The 21,518-nt window shown below is 40.9% G+C and overlaps 2 protein-coding genes across 2 annotated transcripts in view; one reads left to right on the top strand and one right to left on the bottom strand.

Annotated features, from left to right (window-relative positions):
* Nucleotides 1-21,518, bottom strand: part of TBC1D8B (TBC1 domain family member 8B) — a 116,705-nt gene that overhangs the window by 56,563 nt on the left and 38,624 nt on the right. The gene's annotated exons all lie outside the window — the stretch shown is intronic.
* Nucleotides 1-21,518, top strand: part of LOC138171013 (NTF2-related export protein 2-like) — a 296,615-nt gene that overhangs the window by 17,927 nt on the left and 257,170 nt on the right. The window lies entirely within an intron of this gene.

The following is a 21,518-nucleotide window of genomic DNA, read 5'->3' on the forward strand; positions in this document are numbered from 1 at the left end:
GGAAGGAAGGAAGGGAGGGAGGAAGGAAGGAAGGAAGGAAGGAAGGAAGGAAGGAAGGAAGGAAGGAAGGAAGGAAGGAAGGAAGGAAGGAAGAAAAATTGCTTGGGGGGAGGCTAGGTGGCGCAGTGAATAGAGCGCTAGCCCTGGAGTCAGGAGGACCTGAATTCAAATCTGGCCTCAGACACTTAACACTTAATAGCCGTGTGACCTTGGGCAAGTCACTTAACCCCAATTGCCCTCCAAAAAGCAAAAAAAAAATTGCTTGGCTTTGTAGTCAGGAAGATCTGAGTCTGAGCCCTGCTACCGTCCCACATACTGGCTGGGTGAACCTGCACAAGCTACTTAATTTCTCAGCACTCTATACAACTCTTTACAATTAGAAACCTCAGCTAGCTGCTGATCTGCCCTTGGAGAGAAGGTTTCCTTGCTAGGTGCTTCCCTACAATGAAATCACAGGCCTGGCCACCTCTACCACCACTCCTCTCAAATCCCTGTACCTAGAATCCTCCTTTATTTTGTGAAACCATGCTGTATGTGTACTGCTCCAATATGATGAGATGTTTTCTGTGAGATGATGTCTGAGTAGTCTAAGGATGCACAAAATCTTTCCTAAGATGGGTGTTTCAATTTTCACTTGGAGTCCTGGGTTCAAATTCTATATATGACATATAATCTATGGCATGGCTTCATCAAGGACAAGTTATTCCTTTTTGGGTAGGTACTATACTGGCAGGTCTGGAGAATACCATATCTATATGTATGGACTTCAGCAATGTATTATCCAATCACTTGATCAATAATCATTTAACAGGTGCTGACCAGATACCAGGCATTGAACAAAGCACTAGGGGTTCAGAGACAAAAGTGAAATAATTCTTGCCCTCAAGGAGCATACATTCCAATGGAGAAGACAATAGCTTTTTCATGATATCCTTGTGGGTAAGGAGGAGAGATATGGGTTAGACAAGGTCCCCTGGTGACCCTTTCAAGCACTTCTTAAACTGGGGGCCATGACCCCAACTCAGTTTTAAGAAGTGCTAGGCTAGACAATAGTATAATTTAAGTCTATTCAGAATGACCTGCCTTTGGAAGGAAGGAGAGTTGTGCAATGCGACCTCCCATCTGATCACCTGACTCTGAGCCTCCCATCTCATTTTGCACTTGCCTCTAGCCATTTGTTTGGAAGAGGAGTGTCCCCCTCCACTAGATGGATCTGATGATACCTTCACATCTGGGTGATTCTAAACTCTTGTAGATCATCATCTAAAACCAATTCCCCATCCTCCACTGCCAGATTCCTCTTCCCCCCTCCTCAACCCTCATACTTCAAAATTTCAACCAAACCACCCAGTCCTTCTACTGTGCTCTCCAGAATGCCTATTCCATAAACAACAAACTTCCCTTTGCCTTAAATCTTTTCCTCCCCTACTTCTTCCATCTGCTAACTCTTACTGAAACCTGGCTCCCCACTACTAACACAGCCACCCTTTCCAATACTGGCTGAACCTTCACTCATTCCCCTCTGCTCACTGGTCAAGGAGGGGGAGTTGGAATTTTTTTTGCTCCCCATTGCCACTTCCAGGTTTTCTGCCTACCCCTCTTTTTTAAAGTTCATATCATTTATATGTGCCACCCAATCAAAATCCTGGTAGCTACTGTCTACAGAATCCTAGGTCACTCCCCTTCCTTTCTAAAGGAGTTTGGTACCTGGCTCACAATTTTTCTCTCCTCCCCAACTCCTGCCCTCATAGTAGGGGACTTCTAACATATTACAGATTCTTCCTCCACTACCCCAATCTTCCAGTTTCTCAACCTATTTACTTCTCATGACCTATCCTCCACTCCACCCCACCCCATCCATGCCATCACCCACAAATGAACCATCTCCATATTTAAGAATTCTGAAATCCTTTTATCCAATCAAAAATCTATCAACTAAATCCAACCTCAAAATAAACAAGAGAGAAGTTAAGGAGGTGAACAGGATTTTAGAGAGGGTAGGTATGATAGATCTCTGGAGGAAACTGAATGGGGATAAAAAGGAATATACTTTCTTCTCAGCGATTCATGGCACATACTCAAAAATTGACCACATTCTAGGGTATAAAAACCTCACAATTCTGTGCAATAAGGCAGAAATATTAAATGCATCCTTCTCAGATCATGATGCAATAAAAATTATATGCAATAAAGGGCCAGGGAAAGACAGACTAAAAACTAATTGGAAATTAAACAATTTAATCCTAAAGAATGAGAGGGTCAAACAAGAAATTATAGAAACAATCAGTAATTTCATTCAAGAGAATGATAATAATGAGACAACATAACAAAATTTGTAGGATACATTAAAGGCAGTTCTTAGGGGAAGTTTTATATCCCTGAGTGCATACGTGATTAAACTAGAGAAAAGGGAGCTCAACGAATTGGGCATGCAATTGAAAAACCTAGAAAAGAACAAATTCAAAATCCCCAATTAAATACTAAATTAGAAATATTGAAAACCAAAGGAGAGATTAATAAAATTGAAATTAAGAAAACTGTTGAATTAATAAATAAAACCAAGAGCTGGTTTTATGAAAAAACCAACAAAATTGATAGACCCTTAGTCAATATGATTAAAAAAAAAAAGAAAGAAGAAAACCAAATTATGAGTATCAAAAATGAAAAGGATGAATCTGCCCCAATGAAGAGGAAATCAAAATAATAATTAGGAATTATTTTTCCCAATTGTATGCACATAAATTTGATAATCTTAGGGAAATGGATGAGTATTTACAAACATACAAGTTGCCCATATTAACTGAAGAGGAAGTAAATTACTTAAATAATCACATCTCAGAAAAAGAAATTGAACAAGCCATCAGTCAATTCCCTAGGAAAAAATCTCCAGGGCCAGACGGATTTACTAGTGAATTCTATCAAACATTTAAAGAACAATTGATTCCAATACTCTACAAACTATTTGGGAAAATTAGTGAAGAAGGAGTCCTACCAAATTCTTTTTATGATACAAATATGGTACTGATACCTAAATCAGGAAGAGATAAAACAGAGAAAGAAAATTATAGACCAATCTCCCTCATGAATATAGATGTAAAAATTCTAAATAAAATACTAGCAAAAAGACTACAGTAACTTATCTCAAGAATAATACACTTTTATCAGGTAGGATTTATTCCAGAAATGCAAGGATGGTTTAATATTAGTAAAACCATCAGTATAATTGATCATATCAACAATCAAACTAGCAGAAACCACATGATCATCTCAATAGATGCAGAAAAGGCTTTTGACAAAATACAACATCCATTCCTATTAAAAACATTAGAAAGTAAAGGAATAAATGGAGCTTTCCTTAAAATAATAGTTAGCCTCTATTTAAAGCCATCAGCAAGTATTATATGTAATGGGGGAGAAGCTAGAAGCATTTCCCATAAGATCAGGGGTGAAACAAGGGTGTCCATTATCACCCCTCTTATTCAATCTGGTACTAGAAATGTTAGCAGTAACAATTAGAGAAGAAAAAGAAATCAAAGGAATCAAGTTAGGCAAAGAAGAGACCAAGCTATCACTCTTTGCAGATGATATGATGATATACTTAGAGAATCCTAGAGAATCAAGTAAAAAACTACTTGAGACAATAAATAAATTTGGCATAGTTGCAGGATATAAAATAAACCCACATAAATCTTCGGCATTCCTATATATTTCCAATGAAATTCAACAGCAAGAGATAGAAAGAGAAATCCCACTTAAAGTTACTGTAGACATTATAAAATATTTGGGAATCTACCTGCCAAAACAAACCCAGGACCTATATGACCACAACTACAAAACACTTTTCACACAAATAAAGTCAGATCTAACTAATTGGAAAAATATCAATTGCTCGTGGCTGGGTTGAGCTAATATAATAAAAATGACAATTTTACCTAAATTAAATTATATATTTAGTGCCATACCAATTAATTTACCAAAAAATACTTTATAGAGCTAGAAAAAATAGTAACAAAATTCATTTGGAAGAATAAACAGTCTAGAATATCAAGGGAATTAATGAAAGGAAATGCTAGGGAAGGTGGACTAGCTATACCAGAGTTCAATCTGTATTATAAAGCAGCAGTCAAGGGCGGCTAGGTGGCGCAGTGAGTAAAGCGCAGGCCCTGAAGTCAGGAGGACCCGAGTTCGGTTCTGGCCTGAGACACTTAACACCCACACAAAAATACTAGCCGTGTAACCTTGGGCAAGTTACTTAACCCCAATTGCCCTCCAAAAGGCAAAAAAAAAATAAAGCAGCAGTCATCAAAACTACTTGGTACTGGCTGAGGAATAGAGGAATGCATCAATGGAATAGATTAGGCACACGAGATTCAAAAGTCAACTACTATAGTAATCTATTGTTTGATAAATCCCCAGACCCTGGTTTTTGGGATAAAAACTCACTATTTGATAAAAACTGCTGGGAAAACTGGAATATAGTATGGCATAAACTGGGCATAGACCATTAACTAACACCATATACCAAAATCAAGTCTAAATGGGTACATGATCTAGGTATAAAGGTGGAGACTGTAAGCAGTCTCCTAAAACAAGGAATAGTTTACCTATCAGACTTGTGGAGAGGGAAAGACTTTATGACTAAACAAGAATTAGAGAACATTATAAAATGTAAAATGGATAATTTTGACTACATGAAATTGAAAAGCTTCTGTACAAACAAAGCCAATGTAACCAAGATTAAGAGGGAGGTGGGAAATTGGGAAAGAATCTTTACAACCTATGTCTCTCACAAAGGACTCATTTCTAAAATATACAGAGAGAATTGAGTCAAATTTATAAGAATACAAGTCATTCCCCAATTGATAAATGGTCAAAGGATATGAACAGGCAGTTTTCAGAGAAAGAAATTAAAGATATCTATAAGCACATGAAGAAACGCTCTAATTCACTACTGATTAGAGAAATGCAAATCAAAACAACTCTGAGGTACCACATCTCACCAGTCAGATTGGCTAAGATGACAAAACAGGAAAATGACAAATGCTGGAGAGGATGTGGGCAAATTGGAACACTAATGCATTGCTGGTGGAGTTGTGAACTGATCCAGCCTTTCTGGAGAGCAATCTGGAATTATGCCCAAAGGGCTATACATATTTTCATACCCTTTGATCCAGCAATACCACTCCTAGGGTTATATCCCAAAGAAATCATAGAAGTGGGAGAAAGACCCATATGTACAAAAATGTTTATAGCAGCTCTTTTAGTGGTAGCAAAGAATTGGAAATTAAGGGGGTGCCCATCAATTGGGGAATGGCTGAACAAGTTGTGGTATATGCATGTTAGGGAATACTATTGTGCCATAAGAAATGAGGAGCAGACCATCTTCATATTTACCTGGAGAGGCTTATACAAACTGATGCTGTGTGAGAAGAGTAGAACCAGGAGAAATTTGCACACAATTGCAGACACAATGTATGTGTGATGACCAACTTTGATAGACTGGACTCCTCTCAGCAATGCAGTGATATAGTCAATCCCAAAAGACTCATGATGGAGAGAAATATGTGCATCCAGAGAAAGAACTAGATAGAACTGAGTTTATATCCAGGTGGAAGCAAAATACCTGATCTTTTTCCTTCTCTTATTTGGTTTTATGTCCTCTTTACCATTTTTCATTCCATCTGATACAATCTGTCTTTATAACCTGACTAATGTATAATGTGAAAGTATTTACAGATCCTATACTTGACTATATGCCGCCATGGGGGGGAGGGGAAGAGAGGGACAAAATGTGAAACTCAAGGAATTGTGGAATTGAATCCTGTAAACTAAAAGGAAACAAATTAATTTTTAAAAATCTATCAACTTTTCACCTCTCCTTCTGCCTTCCCTTAAGTAACCCTACTCTTTGTACATACCATGACCTCCAATTCTTTCCTAGACCATTGCCCCTGCACTAACTACTCTCTCTTCTTTCCCCATCTTGACCCCTTAGTGAACCATTTCAATTCTATACTGTCCTCTATTGAATCCCCAGGCCTCTTATACTGCTGTCAACCTTTTTAAAGTTTGGTTAAAGGAGACAACAGTCTAGGTGATGTATATTTTTATATTTAGTCCCATAAAGCTAGCAGAAATATGATCACGGGGGCAGAAGAAACTTCTAACTGATTAAACAAAAGAATCAGAGAGCTTAAATATATTTTAGAACAATCCCAATTCACCATCAAATTTGTGATTACAGAAAAGGAATTTTCTTAGTAAGATAAGGGAATTGACAAGGTGTAAATTGATTTTATGACCCAGAACATCTGTGTTTTCTTTATCATTAATATGTCATAACATAATACATGTCCACAAAATATTTACATAAGAAAAAGTTCCATTATTCAAGACAGTGTCTTGGGTACTTGGCAGAAGAATGAATGCTCTTCCGTCAGCCCCATATGGGGTTGTTGACACAGGAAGAAGCCTTCTCTGAGTTTGCTCAGAGAACAAAGAAGCTGTTGGGTCCAGGCTCTTCTTTTGGTTGGTTAGTTCTGGCTTTGGCCCTTATTGTGGTTACTAATGATTGTTACTGCCTATGCTCAGCCAAGTCTCAGCCTCGGATTCACTCCCACCATCTGCCACCTTCACTCTTACACATATGCTGCTGAATCAAGAGAATGAAGATGGAGAAAATCACACAAGCCTTCTGATTGGGTTCACTTATCAATTTATATTACACAACCTCAACTGGGCTCTCACTGCTGCTAGGCAATCTTACTCTATCTTCCTTATCAACTCATTCTCCCATTCTCCACAGTGGTGCTTTCAAACCTCATCCTTCCTCAGACCTCCCATCCCTCAACTCTCTCAGCCTTGTCTCATATTTTACTGATAAAACTGAGGCCCTCCTGCTATGAGCTCCCTCTTCTTCATCTCCTATCACTCAGGTGCTTTCTGCCCCTCTCTACTCCACCCCTGACTCACATGATCAAGTGGCCATATTTCTTACCAAAGCTAACCCCTCTACTTGTTCAAGTTATCCCATTCCATTCCATCTCCTCCACAAGGTTGCCCCTGTCACCCCCACTCTCACTTATCCTCAATCTCTCCCTCTTTATTGGCTAATTTTCTACTGTCTATCTGCTCCTTCCTTCCTCGATCTCATCCTGGAGCTCTTCTGCCCTTTGTAGCTAAATTCAAGAAAACTGTTTATGATAGGATAGCCTCCACTTTCTCTCCTCTCATTCCTTTTTTTTTGCTTTTTGGAGGGGGGAAGGCAGGGCAATTGGGGTTAAGTGACTTGCCCAAGGTCACATGGCTAGTTTTGTGTTAAGTGTCTGAGGTCAGATTTGAACTCAGGTCCTCCTGACTCCAGGGCCAGTGCTCTATTCACTGTGCCACCTAACCACCTCCCTCTCACTCTCTTCTTAACCCATTACAATCTGGCTTCCAATATTACCACTCCACCGAAACTGCTCCCTCCAAAGTTAATAATGATCTCTTAGTTGCCAAATCCAATGGTCTTGGATTCTCTGTAACCTCTCTGAGACCTTGGACACTGTGGCTCACTCTCTCCTTGCCACTCTCTTCTCTCTAGGTTTTCAGAACACCCATCTCTTCCAATTTTCCTCCTACCTATCTGCCTGCTCCTTCTCTGTCTCCTTTACTGAATCCTCCTTCAGATCATATCTTCTAACCATAGGTGTCCCTCAGGATTCTATTCTGGGCCCACTTCTCTTTTCCCTCTATACTACTTCACTTGATGAACTCCATCAGCTCCTATGGATTTAATTACCATCTCTATGCTGATTAATCTCAAATCTATCTCTTCTGCCCCATACTCTCTGCTGATCTCCAATCTCACATCTCTAACTGCATCTCAGACATCTCCAACTGGATATCCACAAGATATCTTAAACTCACTATGTCCAAAACAGAACTATCTTTACCCCTAAACTCTCTCCCCACTCCAGCCTTTCCTATTACTGTAAAAGGCAACACCATCCTCCCAGTCCCTCAGGCTTGCAACCTAAGAGTTTTCCTTGACTCTTCACTATCTCTCACCCCTCATATCTAAGCCCTGTAGATTTTTGCAACATCTCTCATATATGCTCTCTTCTCTCCTCTGACACTGCCCCTACCCCTGGTGGGTGCTGGCACCCATTGCAATAGCCTGCTTGGGGGAAGGGGTGAGGAGGGGTGTTGCCTGCCTCAAGTCTCTCTCTGGTCCAATCCATCCTCTATTCAGTCACCAAAATGATATGATTTTCTAAAGCTCAGGTGTGATCATGTCACCCTCCCTCACCCCCAACTCAGTAAACTCCAGTGACTCCCTATCACCTCTAATATCAAATATAAAATGCTGTTTGGCATTCAAAGCTGTTCTTCACCTGGCTTCCTCTTACTATTGCAGTCTTCTGTAGAGGCAACCACACTGGCATCCCCAGGATGGCTGCTAGTTATGAGGTATGGTCTCTGGGAGCCCCCTTGAGCTCTCCTTGAGTCCCTGAGGTACAGACTCTGGGAACCTCCCTTGGACTCTTGATTAAAGTGTCTCATTTGATGAGGCATTTGCATCAGGCATAAGCCTTACATCCGGCTGGGCCCAGACCTCTTGCCTAGTTACTAACTGCTAACTACTAGGCTAGTTACTAGCCTAGCCCTCCATTGTTCATCTACTTCCCAACCTTGAGCCTATCAAAATATGAATACACCTTTGAACTGGCCTAGCCTCCAGCTACCTCCCACTCTTAATCACTCATTGACCTCATTAACTCCTCCTGAAGACTCTCACCAAAGTCCACCTCTAGACCACCCCTAGATTCCTCCCACAACCTTCTGTATATAAGACCCCATCCTGTCTTCATGTTTGTGAGAGCACCACAGAATGACCTAGCAGACTTACTCTGTGTCTAATGCAAGTGAACTTTTAATAAATTTTACTTTTCTTTGGCTGAGAAGACTTAAGTTGAATTCATTAGGGAGGACCAGGTGTGTTGGTATTTTGGGGTCTCCAGAGCAACCCTAACCCTAACCCTCTTAGTGGGTAACCTCTTCATTTTTATGGTTCCCTGACCAGGAAACACTGCTAATCTCGAGTTCTTCTCCAGCCAGGACTGGAAGGTACATAAGCCTCTCTCTTTCCCTAGTACCTTGGAAGTACAGGTTTTTGTTTTGTTTTGTGGTGTGTGTGTGTGTGTGTGTGTGTGTGTGTGTGTGTGTGTGTGTGGTTTTTTTTTGGGCCTCACCTCTCAGGTCCCATTAGGTCAGACAGCTAGGAGGCTGTTTTGTGCTCAGCCTGACCTCAGTTTTCTGTTCTATTTGGTTATTTTGGAGAACATGGACATGTGCACAGTTTCTGAAGAATGGGAGATAAGGACAGATGCCCCATCTGGATGTGTAAGTCATATTCTTTTGATTCTCTTGGCGCTAGGGAACTGGGAAAACTTCAGGTACTTTTTGTGGGATTTTTTTTTGTTTGCTTTTCGAGGCTTACTCTCAAACCTTCCTTTATGGAGGAAGGGACTTCCAGGCCCTATGCCTGTAGCTCCCAAAAGTTCGCCTTTGGGTTGTCTTTTACAACACTGGGAAAAATTTAGTTTCTCTGGAAATCTTAAAAAGGAAAAGTTGGGTTTTTTTTTTTTTGCAACACTGTTTGGCCTAGGTATAGCCTAAAAGACAATGAATCGTAGCCTGTTTTTGGAACTTTAAAAGAGAATATTCTCTTGCAGTTAGAATCATACTATCGCAGAGAAGGAAGATGGATAGAAATTGCCTACTTAATGGCTTTTGTTGAACTTTCTTAGAAAAGAAAGGGAAAAAGTCCTGAAGGTTCTATGGGAACAGAGGCTTGGGAAGGGAGATTGGAAGTCCCACTTTCTGTGAGAGAGTGACTGGGGGGTGCTGGCGGAACTGGATCAGACTGCAAGACTGGGGGATCTGGCTGGCAAGGGGGAAAGTCAACCGGCACATGAGTGGAAGGGATCAGAAGAGGAGATACCTCTATGACTGCCTTGGGGGTAGGGCCTGAGGGAAAGACTGTGAGATGATTGAAGATAGGGCCCCTCCACAGAGGGGCAATGGGGACCAATTAAATGACCTCTTTCCTATGGTTTCAGCCCCAGCCCCTCCCCCTTTAGCAACTCCTGCTCAGGTCACTGAGGCAGCTCCCCCAGCCCCTTCTGCTGCACCCCAACCCTTTTCCTCTTGGTTCCCCTTCCCTTTTCCTCTAGCCCAACACCCCTCATTTCCTGTCTCCTGCATCATCCATATCTCCTACCCTGCATCTCCCAGCATGGCCCCTTCCCCCTCAGGGACACCTGCTCAGGTCCCAGCCGCTGGTCAGGCTGAAGTGCCTCCCTCTGGCCCCTCCCCATGAGGCAACACCCACTCAGCCCTCAGGCCCTACCCCCAAGGCAGTCATAGAGGTATCTCCTCTTCTGATCCCTTCCACTCATGTGCCGGTTGACTTTCCCCCTTGCCAGCCAGATCCCCCAGTCTTGCAGTCTGATCCAGTTCCGCCAGCACCCCCCAGTCACTCTCTCACAGAAAGTGGGACTTCCAATCTCCCTTCCCAAGCCTCTGTTCCCATAGAACCTTCAGGACTTTTTCCCTTAAGGGAAACACCTCTCTTGTTGGGTAGGACAACTAGAGTGCATGTCCCATTCTCCATTTCAGATCTCAATCAAATTTAAAAAAAGTTGGGTAAATTCTCCAAAAACCCAACAAAGTTTACTGAAGGCTTTCAGGACTTATCCCTGCAATTTGAGCTTTCTTGGGGTGATTTGCATATCCTCTTCTCTACCTGTTGTTCCACTGAGGAGAAGAGGAGAATCTGGGGACAAGCCCCAAAATTTTGGGATCGTCTGGCTAGCAATGACCCCAGAAAATACCACCCGGGAACAGCTGCTGTTCCCACTAGTGACCCAGGATGGGATTATCAAATCTGGGATGATAGGCAGAAAAGAGACCATATAGTACTTTGCCTGTTAGAAGGCCTAAGAACTGCATTTCAAAAGCAAGTAAATTATCAGAAAGTTAGAGAAATTTCTCAGACAAATCAAGAAAACCCCACCCTTTTCCTAGATGGACTTGTAGAAACTATTAAAAAGTATACAAATTTAGAGCCTGACTCTATAGAAGGGGCAGCCATCTTTAACATGTATTTTATTAGTCAGTCTGTCCCAGATATTAGGAGGAAACTGCAGAAATTGGCAATGGGACCCCAAATACCTCAGGCCCAATTACTGGAGATGGCCTTTGGAGTCTTTAGTAACAGAGACCTGGTTGCAGCAGAAGAGAAAGAATTCAGGGAACGAACCAGAGACAGAGAATGTGCTCGATTCTTGGCTACTGCCATGGCCAGGAAAAATGCTTCCAGGGGACCCCCTTGGAGGAAGCCCAGTCACTTGGGCAGGGGGAAAAACCTGCTTTTGATGCCACAAGGAGGGTCACTGGTCCAAGGAGGGCCCCTCCAGGGCACCCCCCAGAGGGAGCCCCAGGAACCAATGCCTCTAGAACTGTGCCCATCTGACCAGGAGGGACATTGTAGGAAGGATAGTCACCGAGGTAAAGGTGGTAGAGCCACCTCCCAGTACCCTGTCCTCCAGTCTTCTCAAGACTCTGAATGACAGGGAAGCCTGGGGCTTGGCAGTGCTCCTACCTTCTCCATTTACCCCATCTCACAACATGTGGTGTGAAAGCACTATAGAATGCCATAGAATAGTGAGAACAGCATAGAATGATCTAGCACAGACTTACTTTGTGTCTAATGCAAGCGAACTTTTAATAAATTTTACTTTTCTTTGGCTGAGAAGACTTGAGTTGAATTCATTCGGCAGGACCCAGAGTGTTGATATATTGGGGTCTCCAGAGCAACCCTAACCCTCTTAGTGGGTTAACCCTCTTCACTAGCACAGTTCTTAAATCTGCTTTACTAGGAAAGATAGAAGTTTAAGGGGTCAACAATCTTTTTAACTACATTCACCAGTACAGGGGAAAAGTCAGAACCCTGAACTTCAGAGAAAATCCAAACAAAGAAAATAGAGAAAATATAAGCAGAAAAATAATGACCAATAGACAGGGCTTCTGTCGAGTAATTAGCACTAATCAACAGACAGATCCAACTGTCTGACCAAGGCAATACATAGGTAGTTACCAGAGAGAGAAGCACCAACATCTGGGTTTTTCAAAGCCAGGGTGCTCCTTAAAGGCTACCAAGAGTCTTATCTGGTCAAATCACAAGAACTCTTCCAATGAGTGAGCCCCAAAGCAAAATGCTAACCCCAGAGCATATATACCCTTCTTCAGAGTCAGAGGGCATCATAAGCCTCCTGCTGCAGTACCTAATTAGAAATTAGCAAAAGGTGTGAAAGCCTTCCTAGAGCAATCCTCCCCTAAGCTAGTTTCCCTTAATGGGCTCCACCTGAGGCCTATTAATGAGCAGGGAAGATCTTATATCCCATTAACATTCCATCTTCTTACATCTTACTCCCCTCCAGGTACTCTTTGCCAGTGGCACTGACCTCCTGGCTGTTACACAAACAGCTCTGGGCATTCTCTCTGGTTGTCTCCCATACCTGAAATACTCTCCCTCCTCCATTCTGACTACTGAACTGTCAGTTATTTCCTATTTATGCTGTATATAGCTTGTTTGTGCATATTTGCTTGCATAGTCTCCCCCATTAAACTGTAAGCTCTTTGAGGGCAGGGGTTCTCTTTTCCCTCTTTTGTATCCCTAGAACTTAGTATAGGCACAGTTTAATAAATGTTTATAGACTGACTGTCCCAAACAGTAGTCATTAATGATTCAGTCAACTTGGAAAGAAATTTCTAGTCCCAGAGATGTGCCCTTAGTGCTAGGCTTTAAACCATTTTTATTGATGACTTTGATGGAGGCATAGATGGCATGGTATCCAATTTATAGACGACATAAAGCTGGGAGGGATAGCTAACACAGTGGAAGAGAGTCAGACTCCAAAAAATTTTCAACAAGTAAAATTGATGGGCAAAATCTAGGATGCCATCAAACAAGAGATTATATAAAATTCCACCTTTGGATTTAAAAAGTCAACTTCATCCACACAATAAAGGGAGGGCATGGCTCTAGGGAGGTGGTTCTCACATTTCAGTATTCTTTGCCATGAGGAATAGAAGCATGATTGAATGCTTAAGTTGTGATACTATGGGAGAGTCAGAAGACATGTGCCTCCAAAAAGAACATCTGGTTTTGTGGAATTCTTTATGAGTGAGAGATCTAATGTCTTTAGAAGCTAGTACATTCATGTGATAGGAATATTGTGCTTATTTTGTCAATGTTATACTTATTGCCATGCAGTATTTGCTAGGTAATGTTGATATTAAACAATTGATCGATTTTCTTTTATTTGCAAAAACATCTAAAATGTCATGCTGCAGCAGCAGCAATTAATTAGGGATTTAAGCTGGATGAGTCAACCATGTGAAAAAGTACCTACAAAAACTAATACAACCTGGAATCAGGAGGACCTGAGTTCAAATCCAGCCTCAGACATTTAACACAAAAAACTAGCTGTGTGACCTTGGGCAAGTCACTTAACCCCAAATGCCCTCCAAAAAGCAAAAAACTAAAAACTAATATAACTTTAGGATGCAATAAGGTAGGCATGGTGTTCAGGACTAGAAAGGCCAGGAAAGGAAAATCATGCTGCATCCTGCCCTGGTCAGGACACACCTGAAGGACTGTGAACAGTTCTAGACACCAGATTTTAGGAGGGACACTAACAAGTTGGAGAATGCCAGAGGAAAACAACCAAGATGCTTAAAAAACAAATAAAAATATTCATTCATTTATGTGCACTTATAATGTCACTCCTACTCCCACCCCAACCAAACAAAAAAAGAAAAGAAAACCCTCGTTATGAACACGCGGAGTCCAGCAAAATAAATTCCCACACTGGCCATAATTTTTAAAAAATGTATGGTACTCCCTGTATTTTAAATTTATCACCTCTCTGGGAAGAGGTGAGGGGCATATTTCATCTTTAGTCTTTTGGATGTTATCTCTGCAGTGATCAGAAGCCTAAAGTCTTTTTTTAATAATATTTTTTCCCAATAATATATAAATGCAATTTTTAGTATCCACTTTAAAAAATTCTGAATCCAAATTCTCTTCTTCCCTTACTTCTTCCCCTTGTCCTTCCCTGAGAATGTAAGCAATTTGACATAGGTTACATAAGTGCAATCATGCAAAACAAATTTCTAAGTTAGTAGTGCTGTTAAAAAAACAGAGCAAAAAAGAAACATGAAAAAGCTAAAGAAAGTGAAAAATAGCATGCTTCAATCTGCATTCGGACTCCATCAGTTTTTTCTCTAGAGGTGGATAGCATTTTTCATCCTAAAGAACTTCAGAATTATCTTAGATCATTGTATTGCTGAGAATAGCTAATTCATTCAGTTGATCATCATACAATAGTGCTATTATTGTGTACAATGTTCTCCTGGTTCTGCTCACTTCACTTTGCATCAATTCATCTAGGTCATCTTTTCTGAAATCATCCTGCTCATCATTTCTTATGGCACAATAGTATTCCATTACAATCATATATCACAACTTGTTCAGCCATTGCCCAATTGATGGGTATCCCCTCAATCTCCACAGAATCCTGAAGTCTTTCAAAGCCAACAGGATCTTAAGGGGCCTTGAGACCAGGCCATGTAATGACCTGTTGAATGAGTTTGTGACTTTCAACTGACAGAAAAGATGATGGGAAGGGGAAGGAGGATAATAACAGTCTTCAAACACCTAAAAGGTTGCCACATGGAAGGGGAATGTATTAAACTACAGAGAGATACAGGGATTAAACTTTAGGGAGAAGTTGCAAAAATTTTTAATGTAAGTAAAGTCTTCTTAGAGCTCTGCAAAAGTGGAATAGGTTGCCTCAGGAGGCAGGTTCCCCCTGACTTGGAATTTTCAAGCAAAGGCCCAGACAACCACTTCCTGCATTCTTGGTTAAGTAGGGGCTGGTTTTCATGTAGATTCAATTAACATTATGAAGCATCTATCACACTCTTGGTGCTTGGGATATAAAAGATGTTCTCCGGCAGCTGACAACTACTTAGGGATACAATATCTACATAGATAAGTCAATGGGAGGTAATTTGGAGAGAACACAAAAAAATGATGAAATTTGGGAATAATGCATATAATAATAGCTAGCTAATATTATATATAATATAATACAATATAATATAAATGCTAATAGCTAGCATTTACAAAATGCTCTAAGGGATTTACAAGTATTACCTCATTTTATCCTCACAACAGGCCTGTTAGGTAGGTGCTATTATTATTCCCATTTTATAGATGTGGAAACTGAGGTGACTAGAGGTTTTGTGACTTGCCAGGATCACACAAGTTAACAAGTGTCTTAAGGCTAGATTTGAAGTTAGGACTTGGGGACTCCAAGCCCAGCATCTATCTACTACACTAATTGGGAAAACTTCATAGAAGAGATGGTACCTGGGACTTAAGTTGGCCCTTTAAAAGAAGAAAAAGACTCTGGCACTGGGACTAAGAAGGAATACATTCCAGATATGGGGAGCAGCTTATACCAAATCATAGAGATGGGAAATGGAATACTAAGTTTAGGGTCCCTTCCCTCTCAAGATTGTTCCTGTGCAATCTCAGACTTCTTAGGATTTGCATTTCTCTGAGTAACTGACATTTCTTAGGGGGTACTGATAGAAGCAACAGGTAGAAGGTACAGAGATTGAGCTATCAATTAAATATATGGAAAAACTTTCCAAAATTAAGAATTGTCCCAAAGTGGAGTGAGCTGTTTCAAGAGTTAATGGGTTGCTTCTCAGTGGAGGCCATCCAGCAAAGACTTGACCACATGTCAGAGGGGTGTGGGAAGAAGGAAGGAAGGGAGGGAGGGGGGGAAACAGGGAGAGAGAGGGAGAAGCAGGGAGAGGGAGAGAAGAGAGAATTCTTGTTCAACTATAGGTTGGGCTAGGTGTCTCTAAGGGTCCTATGATTACTAGAGAATTTTTAAAAAATATTTATTTATTTATTCATTCATTCACTTATTTATTTAGGAGGGCAATTGGGGTTAAGTAACTTGCCCAAGGTTACACAGGTAGTTTTTTTGTGTGGGTGTTAAGTGTCTGAGGCTGGAACCGAACTCGGGTCCTCCTGACTCTGGGCCGGTGCTTTACTCACTGCGCCACCTAGCCGCCCCTGATTACTAGAGAATTTGAATCATATGGTTACTGATAACTTTTCCTTTTTTGAGAACTGTCTGGTCTTATCTTTTAGTCATTGATGTATTAGAGAATGTTTTTTATTCTTTTGGGGGGATGAGGGGGGAAGGTAGGGCAATTGGGGTTAAGTGACTTGCCCAAGGCCACATGGCTAGTTTTTTTGTGTGTTAAGTGTCTGAGGCTGGATTTGAACTCAGGTCCTCCAGACTCCAGGGCCATTGCTCTGTCCACTGTGCCACCAAGCCATCCAAATGTTTTTTATTCTTATATACTTGAGTCAGGCCTTCTAAAGTGACATTACTGCAAAGATTTTTTTCCCCTACTCCATTTCTTTCCTTTTCACTCCGGATACATTTCTTTTTGTTGTATAGATGCTTGATTTTATATAACTAAATTCCAACTATCTTGTCCTGTATAATTCCCTCTAAATCATAAATGTCTAATTTTTAAACTTCTCCACAGTTAAAAGATATAACATTCCATTATCCTGTCATTTTAAGATGATTTCTTCAATGTTTAAATCACTGAGCTATTTAAAATTTATTATGGGGTATGAAATGTGGGTCTACTATTTTTGCCAAACTGTTTTCCAATGTTGTCATTAGGTTTTGTCAAATCACATTTCATTTCCCAATGTTTTGTGACCTTAGCTTTATAAAATGTTAGTGCACTGTGTATATCTGGTTCTTGATTATGATTACCCCATCTGTTCCACTGATCTTTTAAAAATTCCTACCCAGTACAACAGTTTTTGTGATTACTGATTTGTAAATAATTTGAGAGATCAGTGCCAGTTCCTCTTCCTTTTGAGGGAGAAACCTCAATTTCCCTGGACAGTCTTGTCCTTTTGCTCTTCTTTCATATGAGCTTTATTAACTTATCTAATGTTATAATTTATCTAAATACCAATGTATTGTGACTGATGTGACATGAAATCATTTATTGGGAGAGTTGTCATCTTTATTATAGTAATAGCCATTTACTTTGGATGTTTCTCAGAGTCTGCCCTCTCTCCATGCTTCTCCTAACTCCACGTATTTGTTAAGTCTTTTGGAGCAATAATATTCCATTATAGCTGTGGGTCACAATTTGTTTAGGAATTCTCCCCTAACAGGTACATATTTTGTTTCTAGATCTTTACTACCAGGAGTAGGAAATGATACAGAGGAAAGTCTGCAGAAAAAGGAAAACAACATACACAATGACTATGACTATGTAAATGAAAGAACAAAAAATGAATGCCAGGCTATTAGAATGACAAATCTTGGCTCAGGAGAAGAGGGAATGAATGCACCTGCCTCCTTTCATGAAAAGGAAGAGGACCCCGGGTATGGATCTGCTTTCAGACACCAAGATCTGTGCATAGTGGTTGGCTTAATTGTTTTTCCCCCTTTTACAAAGGGAAGACCATCTGGATTCAAATCCTGCTTCTGACACCACCTGTGTAGCCCTGAGTAAGTCATTTAAACTCCCTGAATGTACACAACAAGGGACTTGGATTAGATGGTCTCTAAGGCCCTTCCAGCTCCAAATCAGGGATTTTCTATGTGACCTTAAGTAAGTCCCTTCCCTTCTCTGGGCCTCAGTATCCTCCCCTATAAAGTGAAGACGTTGGACTTGATTGACCTCTGAGGTCCCTTCCAACCCTAGATCTATTGTTTTATATGTAGGATAAAACAACAGTAATTTAGGCAGCTAATTGACATAGTAGGATTCAGGAAAACCTGAGTTCAAATCCTGCTGCAGATACTTACCAAAAAAAGGTACTAAAAGCTCCTGGCCAAGTCACTTAACTTCTCACAACCTGAGTTTACTCAACTTAAAAAATGGGGATAATAATGGCACCTCTCTCCCAGGTTTGCTGTGAGGATCAAGTGAAACAATAAATATAATGGACTCTTTAAGCACCTTAAATCATTATGTAAATGCTATTAGCTATATGTAACCATGGGTAAATCCCTTCAGGTCCCTGGCCTCAGTTTCCTTCTCAGTAAGAGGAAGGGGTTAGACTGTCCAGTCTCTGAAGGCCCTGTCATCTATGAATCTGGAATCCTAGGAATTCTCTCACCCTCATCCTTTCAGCTCCCTGGCCTCCATTTCCTCCCTTATAACAGGAGGAAATTGGACTCCAGTCTCTGAGGGCCTTGTCCCTTATGAATCCAGCTTATGGGTCATCTCATATCGGTCCCTTAACCTCACTAGCCCTCTGTTTCCTCCTTGGTAACAGGAGGGGGATGGATTCCAAGGCCTTTAAGGGCCCTGATACCTCAAGTCCTGAGTGCCTAAAAGGGAATCTCACAGCAGTCACTTTTGCTTTCTAGGCCTCGGTAACAGGAAGGGGGAGAGAGGTTGATGGCACAGTCTCTGAGGGTCTTCTCAGTTATAAATCTAGGGGTCTATAGCAGATCAGTCTCTTTAATTTTCTCATTTTCAGTTGTGTTCAACTCTTTGCAACTCCTTTTCAGCATTTTCTTGACAAAGATCCTGGACTGGTATGCCATTTCCTTCTCCAGCTCATTTGACAGATGAGGAAATTGCCCAGGGTCACATAGCTAGGAAGTGTCTAAGGCCAGATTTGAATGCAGGAAGATGAGTCTTCCTGACTCCAGGTCCAGCGCTCTATCCAATGCAGCGCCACCTAGCTGCTCCCATAAGTACATATTTACAATGTGCCTATGTGTGCCTACATATTTAAAACATTCACAAGTGTGTTTGCATGTTTAAATATGGACAAGTATGCCCATTTATGTGCACGAGTGTGCCTGTACATTTCCACTACTCCTATATGCCCATATTTATAATACACCTATGTTTACAACATGCCCAAGTAAACCCATATGCTTATAACGTACACAAATGTGCCCAGATATACATTTGTAATAGGCATTAACGTGCCTGTATGTTTACAATGTGCCTATATATGCATACACATGTCTATGTCTATGTATGTATGTGCACAAATTGCCACTAAGGTTATGTGTGCCCATTTTTACAACACACCCATGTGTATGAACTTACAATGTGCCTTTGGACCTGTATATTTATAACATGCCTTTGTGTGTGTTTAAGTGTGTACATATTTACAATATGTGTAGGCATACACACACTTCTTATATCTCTGGGACATGCTGTCTCAAAGCAAAGCCAGGTGACTGGCTAGAACGGGTTAATCTGGCATGTTCATAGAGCAACTTTAACATACACCCACACATAACAGCCGCCCACACACACCCACCCACAGCCAAACACATGGTTTCTACCTAATACAGCTGCCAAGCTCTGATGTCCCTATTATATTTTCGAAAAGCAATTACTGGAGTCTTGTATAGCTCAGCTCCTTGACGGTAAGGGTTTGGTTTGGTTTGTTTTTTCCTCTCTACTAAGTAGGTGTCTTTGGATGAAACAGTTTCTCAGGCAGAAGTGGGAGAGCAGTGAGAGCTGGGGATCTGAACAAAACAAGGGGAGTTGGGGGGGGCATGAAGCACTCCTTAAGATATCCGCACTTATTATGAAGGAGAATGCATTAAATGTAGATACATCAACAGAGAATGTCAGCTCACATTTCTATTTCCAGCAGTAACTGATAAGAAGTAATATTTGGGGGGAGGTCTCTTCCTCTCTATTGATTCCAGATTAGAGCTGTGGAAACAAAGAATTCTTCAAAGAACAATGGAAATGTGGCAAGCAATAATAGCTTTATGCAATTTGATGATATAGTTGTTTCTTATGCTGAAATGAGGTCTGCCTCCCCACAGATGGAGGGGGGTTCCTATTTGTAATACTTAACAGTGGCAATGGGACCCATAATACACATAGACACATAGAGGAACCAGCTGTTGCAATCAGATCCTAAATAAAGTTGTCCATTAAGCAACAGGGCCCATCTATCACCTTCTCCGTCAGTACAGCGCTATAGCCCCTGGTTCTCCAAGTTCAGTTTAGGAGCATTCTGACGCATGTGAAAATCAATCCTGGCAAGTCTCACTTTTTTCCCTTGAAGAATCTTGCATTTTTTAAAAGGGTAAAGCATACACATAATAGATATCCATAAAAGGCATTCCCCAAACCTGTTAGGACAGTCTGTTATGACTGCCACTTCAAAGCTGAAGGGGGCTTCCTGGGCATGCTCATCTCTGGCTTTTTAGAAAGAAGAATAATGCCACTCAGTCAATGGGCCCTATGCCTCTTTGACTCCAGTTTATTCAGAGTACGTAATGTACGAGTTTCTTTTTCAGAAAAAAAAAAGTCCAAAGAAGATAGATTTCTATACGGACAGATGTTAAACCTTTGTTACCAATTCATCCATTAGGCTGGAAATGACATGTGCCCTTCACATCAGCAGGCTTGTGACCACAGAGGCCAGATGCAGCATTGGATTTAAAAAAGAATCAGAAAGGAAGCAATTTGCTAGTCACACTGAAGAATGAAACAGCAAGCCCCAAAACAAGGGGCATATTTGTCTCCATGTAACTTATACATTCTTCATCTACATATATGAACTGCAGAAATCCATAGGTCATGTGCAGCTTGAGAAAGAACACCTACTCACAAAAGAAAACAAAGGAGTCTCACATTCGATTTTTAAAAGGGAAGGTAGAATCTCAGAATCTAATTAGACCAATATTACAATGGCATAAAAACTAAGTGACAAGCAGTCATTGTGGTTTGGATTTCAAAGCAAACATCTGAATACTGTTAGCTAAAAACCCTGGCGAACATTTTCCCCTGCTATACAGTTCATCATATATCTCCAGGGCATCACACACTCACACTCACACACACACACACACATACTCTCATACTCACACACATTCTCACATATGCACAGTCACACTCTCATACACTCACACACACACTCACTCATACACACTCTTACACATACACATACTCATACATACACACACTCTCACATACACTCACACACACTCTTACACATACTCACACACTCTCACACATACACACAGTCATACATACACACACTCTCACATACTCTCACACACACACTCACACATACACACACAGTCATACATACACACACTCACATACTCACACACACACACTCACACATACACACACACTCACTCTCACACATACACATACTCACACACTCACACACACTCTAAAGTTAAGTGAACAGGTAAAAGAGGTTCATCTGGCAGGTTCACATGTCAACTCCAATTCCAGCGCCTGCCCTCTTTTGATTACTTCCTATCCATCCTGTCTATAGCCGATTTGTACAGAATTTGTTTGCTTGTTGTTTCTACCATTAGATCATGAGCCCCTTGAGG

Source organism: Petaurus breviceps, unplaced genomic scaffold (genome assembly GCF_028583685.1).
Source record: "Petaurus breviceps papuanus isolate PSGF00001 unplaced genomic scaffold, PetGlider_PUasm1.0 400, whole genome shotgun sequence".
Classification (NCBI taxonomy): domain Eukaryota; kingdom Metazoa; phylum Chordata; class Mammalia; order Diprotodontia; family Petauridae; genus Petaurus; species Petaurus breviceps.